Source organism: Physcomitrium patens, chromosome 25 (assembly GCF_059467195.1).
Source record: "Physcomitrium patens ecotype Gransden chromosome 25, ASM5946719v1, whole genome shotgun sequence".
Classification (NCBI taxonomy): Eukaryota; Viridiplantae; Streptophyta; class Bryopsida; order Funariales; family Funariaceae; genus Physcomitrium; species Physcomitrium patens.
The window spans coordinates 13,544,496-13,551,898 of NC_143434.1; the positions used below are offsets into that span (position 1 = coordinate 13,544,496).

At 36.8% G+C, this 7,403-nt stretch overlaps 1 long non-coding RNA gene across 1 annotated transcript; it reads left to right on the top strand.

Moving 5' to 3' along the window:
* The first annotated feature begins 1,308 nt into the window (after window positions 1–1,308).
* On the top strand, window positions 1,309–2,638 carry LOC149986321 (uncharacterized). The gene is made up of 2 exons (XR_016500913.1): window positions 1,309–1,939; window positions 2,088–2,638. It is a non-coding gene; the product is annotated as an uncharacterized LOC149986321 (long non-coding RNA).
* Window positions 2,639–7,403: the final 4,765 nt, after the last annotated feature.

Here is a 7,403-nt window from a genome sequence, read left to right on the forward strand (position 1 = left end):
GACTAAAATAAGTATTAAAAAAATAAAAATAAGACTTAATAAAAACCAATAGAATTTTCTTTTAAATTTCTCAAGAGTAATAAGCTATGGATCCAATTGCTTGCAACCACCTCCAAATCATGAAGTCGTTATTAGTTTGAAGAAAAAAACAAGCAAAGGATTCTATACCAAGACTATTAAGCTTTGTTGTAACTCAAAGAAATATACATATATTTGAGGATCCTTGCATTTATATTTTTATGCAAATATGTGAACTTCATGTCCAAAGTCACAATCGACATCTATGTATTGGCTAAGACAAGCAAAGAAATGAGTTGGAAGGAGATTATCTACGATGCATTCATGCAAGAGTTATGCGTTACTTGAGGCAAGGCTCTAATTTGTGCAATACCATTGGGCCCTTTTTCATAGATTACATATGTGAATGAAATTGCTATGTTATAAACTATCATTGCTTTCTTCTTCAACAAGCAATGAAAGGCGTCAAGGATTGTCTTGAAGATGACATCCTAAAAAATGCGGCAATAAAAGAAGCATAACATTGAATGCAAACAAATGAAATCTTATACCAATATTAATGTCAATACTATTTTGGTCAAGACAATGGAGCCTTAATATAATCTAAGGGTGAGAAGGGAGAGAAGAGAGAGAGAGAGAGAGAGAGAGAGAGGAGATATGAACCGGGATATAATAGCCCCAAACACTCAATTACAATATCAAATCCTATGATGCACCATCTACAAGCTCGTATCGTTGGATGCGATTCAAAGTGTGTAGCTACAAAACAACAAACAAGGTTGATCACACTTCTATTCAAGAATATGCAAGACTCACCATTACTTTATAAGTTGAACTCAATGACGTACAAAGAACAACTTAAAGAACAACAAAATGCTCCTTCTATCTTTACAAGTATGAAAGACTTAAAACATGTACGTTGCAAGGTCGATAACAACCAAACATAGCTTGAGTAGCGAGATCGATGATATTGCAACATTAAAAAGATATTGAAGCACTCACTTATAAGCATACAACTACAAAAGAAGAAATAAAAGCACACAATAGTATATTACATAAAGTCTTGCTTAAGAATACACAAGGCACTTGGATATAGAAGATAAAATGGAAATTACAACAAGAAAGTCTTAATAACTCTAATAAAATTTTAAATAAAATCCAATTAAAGCTTTACATTTTTAATCAAATTTTGATCAAATCCAATTAAAATCTTAAAGAAATAATGAAAGAAATATAAAGAAAACTTTAAGAATTGACAAAAATCTTTAAAAATACTAAAAATAAAAAATTCTAAGTAAATCTTTAATAAATCCTAAGTAAAACCTGACCAAATCCGAATCAAATCTTAAACCTTAAACCAAATCTTAATTGAATTTTAAATCCTAAAAGAAATCCTAATTGAACCTTGAATCCTAAATCAAATCTTAATAAAACTCTAAATCCTTAAAAAAATCCTAATCAAATTCTAAATCCTAAACCAAATTCTAATGTAATCTTAATCCTTAAATAAATTCTTTATCAATCTTTTAGCAAATTAAAACCTCAATAAATAATAATATAATTGTAGATTTTGACTCAAAATTTGTACACCTCTAAATTACTAATTTGACAACAAGTCCAAATAATTTGAAAAAGAACAAACTTATCAAATAAAAGATAAATCCTAAAATCTATTTGGATGTTGGCTAACCTCTTATTCTAACCTTGATACCAATCTCATAGTACCAATATCTCTAAATCTTACAAAGCAATGGATTTTAAATTTTTTAATATTAATAGAAATTAAGTCTATTACTATTGTGTAAATTTTTATTTCAATCTAATTGGCAAATTGTTGTAAATCTTAAAAAACCTCATTAGTTTTTTAAACTTTAATTTCTAAGATTCCAATACATTTGGATTTCAATAACCTTTGAATAAGGTTTTAGATCAAGCCTCAACTTACAAAAATATATATATATATATATATATATATATATAACACAATAAAAATCAGTTAATAATAAATTTTCAAATTATAAATTTCAAAAATGTTGCATAAGCTCAAGCAAAAGAATTACATGCCGCAGATATGGAGTAACATGAAGCAAAGAAGGAGGTTGAATCCATGATCAAGGATTTACAAATCAAATTCAAAGGATCAACCTATCAAATAAGTTGACTTATAGGCATTGAAAAGTGTAAGCCCATCACATCACAAAATGGTTAGATCCAATTGCCTCTTTACACAATTGATCTTGCAAAAAAAAAAAAAAAAAAAGAGTTTGTATCTAATCTACTACAAGACACCAAGTTCTATACCAACATACCTGATTTCAAGCAATCTTGCAAAGATATGACTACACCATGTATTTTAAAAACAATCATGGTAGATCGACATGACATGTTGTAGATTTTGGATAGTGCCTTCAATCTTGAGTATGACATTCATGAAACTCAAGAAACCTCCCAACACAAAAAGATAATATTGATAGTCTTGCATAGGTAGCAACTAGCAGCATGCTCAACCAAATATCTACTTAACAATTTTAATGCACATACCACCAATTCAAACAATGAAACTACAAATGTCAAGGATGCAAAGAACATTATTTTGCAAAAAAATTTCAAACATACAAAACTCAAGGAGTGATATGCCAAAACCACAAATATTGTGGATTACTTAATTTGTACAAAGACAATAGGGCGGCTAGTTTTTGATGTCTAAATTCATGCAATGCACATACATACCAACTATTAGAGGATGCATCGGCCATGGTCGTTGTATTACTATATTCGTATCATAATAAAGAACCTCAAAAATATGATAAGCTTTGTTTATACCTTTACATCCATAGCCATTGCATGGAATTGCTACAAGCAAAGATGCATCACCACATTGACCACGCTTGTCGAACTTGTTGCCCTTGCTAAATCCACAAAAAACAAAAAAAAAAGAAAGAAAAAAAAAAAAAAACCCCTTGGCTCTATCGCCATTTACATTTGCTCCATGAACCTCATAAATTACCAACCATTGTTTATTGCAACAACCAATCTGCCATCATCCTTGTCAAAAATCCTAATTACTATCGCCACACCTAGCATATCAATATGAAGTATTTTGCAATAAAAAGCATTGCGAGAATAAATTCATGGATTTCCAATACATACACACCAATGATCAAATTGCTGATATATTAACTAAATCTTTACCAAGAGACACATTTCAACAATTTTGTGATTTGCTCGATCTCCCACCATTCCATGAGAATGAGTGGAAGAGGAAGGACCTGCATTCTTTGCAAAATGTTTTTGGATGAGTGAGAGTATTGGATGACATCCATCCACACTCTACTTCCATCAAACTGAAGAGTCCCTCGGATACTTATTGGTTCACTGGAACGTTTTTGTTAGTTGGCTACCATAACAATTATGTGGTAACAACATACACACAATAATTTCAATCTTGCAATGTCTCATTTTTACTTACCAAAGCACAATCCAAAAGCTCAATACAACAAGGTACTTTGTAACCTAAAACTCATTTCTCACACCAAAAATCACATCACCAAAATCGGCATCCAAATGGGATGTGATTTCCAGACCAAAATTCTCTATTGAAAAAACTAAAGTCATCATTGAGAAAAGACTTTGCCCTCTGCACCCTCCATGTAGTCTGGAGACATTGGGTAGAGAAACCATTTCATTGCACAAAACCAACTGCAACCTTTGAGGAGCATCGAAATGACACTCATCCGTTGATCTTGATTGCCTCCTCCAACTTCCCTCAATACTTTTTCCATCACCTTTTTATCTCACCCTGATATCCACTATTGATCTTGCCGGCCGCTCCATCCTCAAGACTCGGACCTGGGCAACCAGTCTGGGCATCCCCCAGGAAATGGTGACATCTGGAGATGGTCGCTCCCCACCAGGACCGGCAGAATACCCCCATACATCCTGCGGATTCTTCCTCGTGGCAAATTCGCTGTTGCCTCTAGCCTCTCAGTAGTTGTGTTGCTGCGGTTCCGTTGTCGGCCCTCCAGGATTGTCCCACCGCACACGTGCTCCAGACACGCCGACGATCACGTGGATGCTCCGACGGGTGGAAGCCCCGGCGAACACTGCAGTCCAATTCATCCTCTGCGACGTCGTAGGGCATCCGGCGTCGTTTCTGCCTCCCCCATACCAGGCGGTTGTGACACCGCCACGCCGCTTGATTTCCATCCACGAACCCACCGACACATTCAACCCAAAACATGTTGGTGGGGACTTGAGAGAATTCCGCGTGCCAGTCGGCTGTCGGTGACCAGTGTCCGTGCTCAGATTGCCGGCTTTGCCACCCATCACGCGACGCTGAAACTCTCGAAGATCATGTGAGAGAAGGGATGGGACTTCACGACACCCACGTAGCTTGCCGGACAACGAGCGAGACGTTCGAACCAACACGCTGTCGTCGTAGGTGAGATGGTGAGGAACCACTACCTCTCGGAGCATGGTTCAACTCAAGTTCCGCGCAAACCGAATGATCATCTCGCCAGCATCCTGGTCGTGTCTGCAACTGCGACCTGCAGTTCTCAACACCTTCCAACGCTGTGGCGGCGGGCCGCAACATCAAAATGTCGACGCCACCACTTGGGTACGACCGCTGTGAACATTCGCAACCGGAAGAGAAACGCAAGCGCGTCTCACAAACTGAGGAAGGCCGCCAGGCCACCGCCATTGCTTGGCGACGTGTGCCGCCAAAGTTTTCCATCGACAAACATGTCTGCCGGGCACAGTCGGTGTGCACAGTCTGTGAGCTTGGCGGAGGCTGAGTCAAGCACCATCTCTACATTCATATAACCTGCATTCGCATTGCAGTGTCACGACAACCTGCCAGACGCTCAAAGCATTGTGAGTCCTTTGTGAAGCTGGACGATCGACCGAGGCCTGCTCCGAAGTGAAACTTTCGACCCTGCCAGGGAGCTATTTGTTTCACCATGACTGAACCCATGAATGATGTGAGTGGAGTTGTTTCGATGTGAATCCACAATGAGAATTGGACCGTGAATGACAGTGTTGTTATCGTGACATTCTCACGTTTATGCTCTTCGGATTTAGGACAGCGGTTCCTAACACGATCCTTCAAGTTTGCTACTCACCTTCACCATGTCCGTTTGCAGTTTTTCGATTACCCTACCAGACCGAAACCTCCGTTTCCTGTGGAACAAGGAGAACTACCGGATAGGGTGAGTACGTGTGGGGGCTCGGTTTTTGGTTTTGAAATATCTAGTTGACAGGATGCCAGATACAGCTTGCATCACCAAACAACAAATCCCTGACAGGTTACCTCTTCTGTGGCATGGTGAACGCAGACCACGGCACCGAAGATGCGCTTGGGTCGGACCTCCTCGTCCCAGCCGGGATCCAACACTACGAGTAAGCCATGGGTTATCACGCTCGCTATCATGCAATTCTTGGGATTTGCAGCTGTAAGGTCATGAAATGGATGTGTGAGGCATGAGCGAGCGTGGTCTACCCAGGATTCTGGAGCTTGGCAACCACCTTCGGCAACTCGCCGCGCACAGTAGCGCTGAGCAGAGCCGCAGGTCCTGGAGTGAGTGATAACTGCTTCACTGCTGATTCGTTGCGTGTGTGCAGGACGGGGTATGCGCCGAATCCGTGGGAGGCGGTGGTCAGAAACGATGACGATGAACATGTGAAAAGCGGTGGGCGGCGGAGGCGCGCCACTCCTTGGGTGGAGACCGAGAAGGAAAGAATGAAAGTCTCATGTTTGAGACTGGTTGAAGCCCATTGCTTGCTGCTGTCGGTGCTGGTTCATGGCACCGTCGTTGGATGTGTTCATTTGTAGATACAGTTCTTCCATGTAGTTGTCATTTGTAGATACAATTCTTCCATGCAGTTGTCGGCTCACGTGTTTGTGTACACATTGTACAAGCGCTTGCACAAGGTCGGCACGACCGTGCGGTTTCCAAGCTTCGGATGGTGATGGCATTCCGCCAGATTCACTCTTCCAGTATACATAGTGGCTCGAATGCATTGAATGCATGGAGACTACAAATCGCAGCAATCAGTGTTGCATTCATGAATAAGATGTACTTTTGAAGTAAATGTATAAAAGCTAAGTTCCGGTTTGGATGCACATGTTGTACTCACAGTTAGTTGATTTCACCAATTAGGGCTTGTATGATTGGTAAGCCTACACAACACAGACATGCATTGATATGAGATGCATCACATCGGCTTTTAAATGTCTAATAATGAGAAATTCGGAGTGACATGTATTTAGTAAATATGATGGCCATATTTGTGAATAAGAGGAAGCACACAAATATCTAGTTGAGGGTTTATTTCATGATAAGAAGTAATATTTTACAAATATAAGAAATGATTGATCTTTGAATAATGTATGTAGTAATTGGAGGTTTTTGAAAACTGAAAACCAACAATACATATGAATGTGCCAATTTCTAGTAAGATTTGGAATGTAGATTTAGGTTTTCCTTCCCAACTTTTATGTATGTTTCTAAAGTAGTTTTCTTCTATATTTTAGAATGATCTCTTCTACATTATGAATATTTGTTTTGTTTTGTTTTTGTTTTGTTTTGTTTTTTTTTTTTTTTTCATTTATTTATTTATCCAATAGCCATATTAAAACACAACATTGGTTCATAATATAGTAATTTGGTGTTACCAAAACTCTTTAAAGAATTTGATCAAAATTGGTTGTCAAATGTAAATAGTTCCTATATGGATTCAATTTGAATTGGTAGCATTTTGTAATATGATCAATACAATTAATTTGTTTTAATATAAATCAATTAAAACAAAATCTAGGTCTCGAGAGAATTTTACATCCACTTAGTGACAAGCTAAACTAAAACAAGGTTGCTTTGAATATTATAAAAATTCAAGAAAAGGATAAAATAAATAAATTGTGTTTACAATAAACAATACAAATGGAATGTAAGTTCTTAATAAGATAATAAAATATATTCAAGATCTAAATAAAGAATTTAATAATTTATATTTTTTATAGTAATATGTAATGTTAAATACAAACTATAAAAAGATTATGTGTCAACAAATTTGGCAACAATTTAAGACATGTGATAATATGAAATGTTAACTATCTTTGGAATTACTATAAATGTTAAACGAATTAGACTAGTCTTTTAAATAAAAATATCAATTTTTAATCAAATAAAAAGAAACAAGAAGTTTTTAATAGTAAATTTTATTATTGAACTTTATTGTTAAGAATCTATTTGAATAAAATACAACATAAAAATGTATTGTCTCTATTTATTTGTAACAAAATTACATCTAATACAAATTTTGCTACATCCAATTCTATACAATATAATTTAAAAATAACTCAGGGATATAAAATAAGATTTATA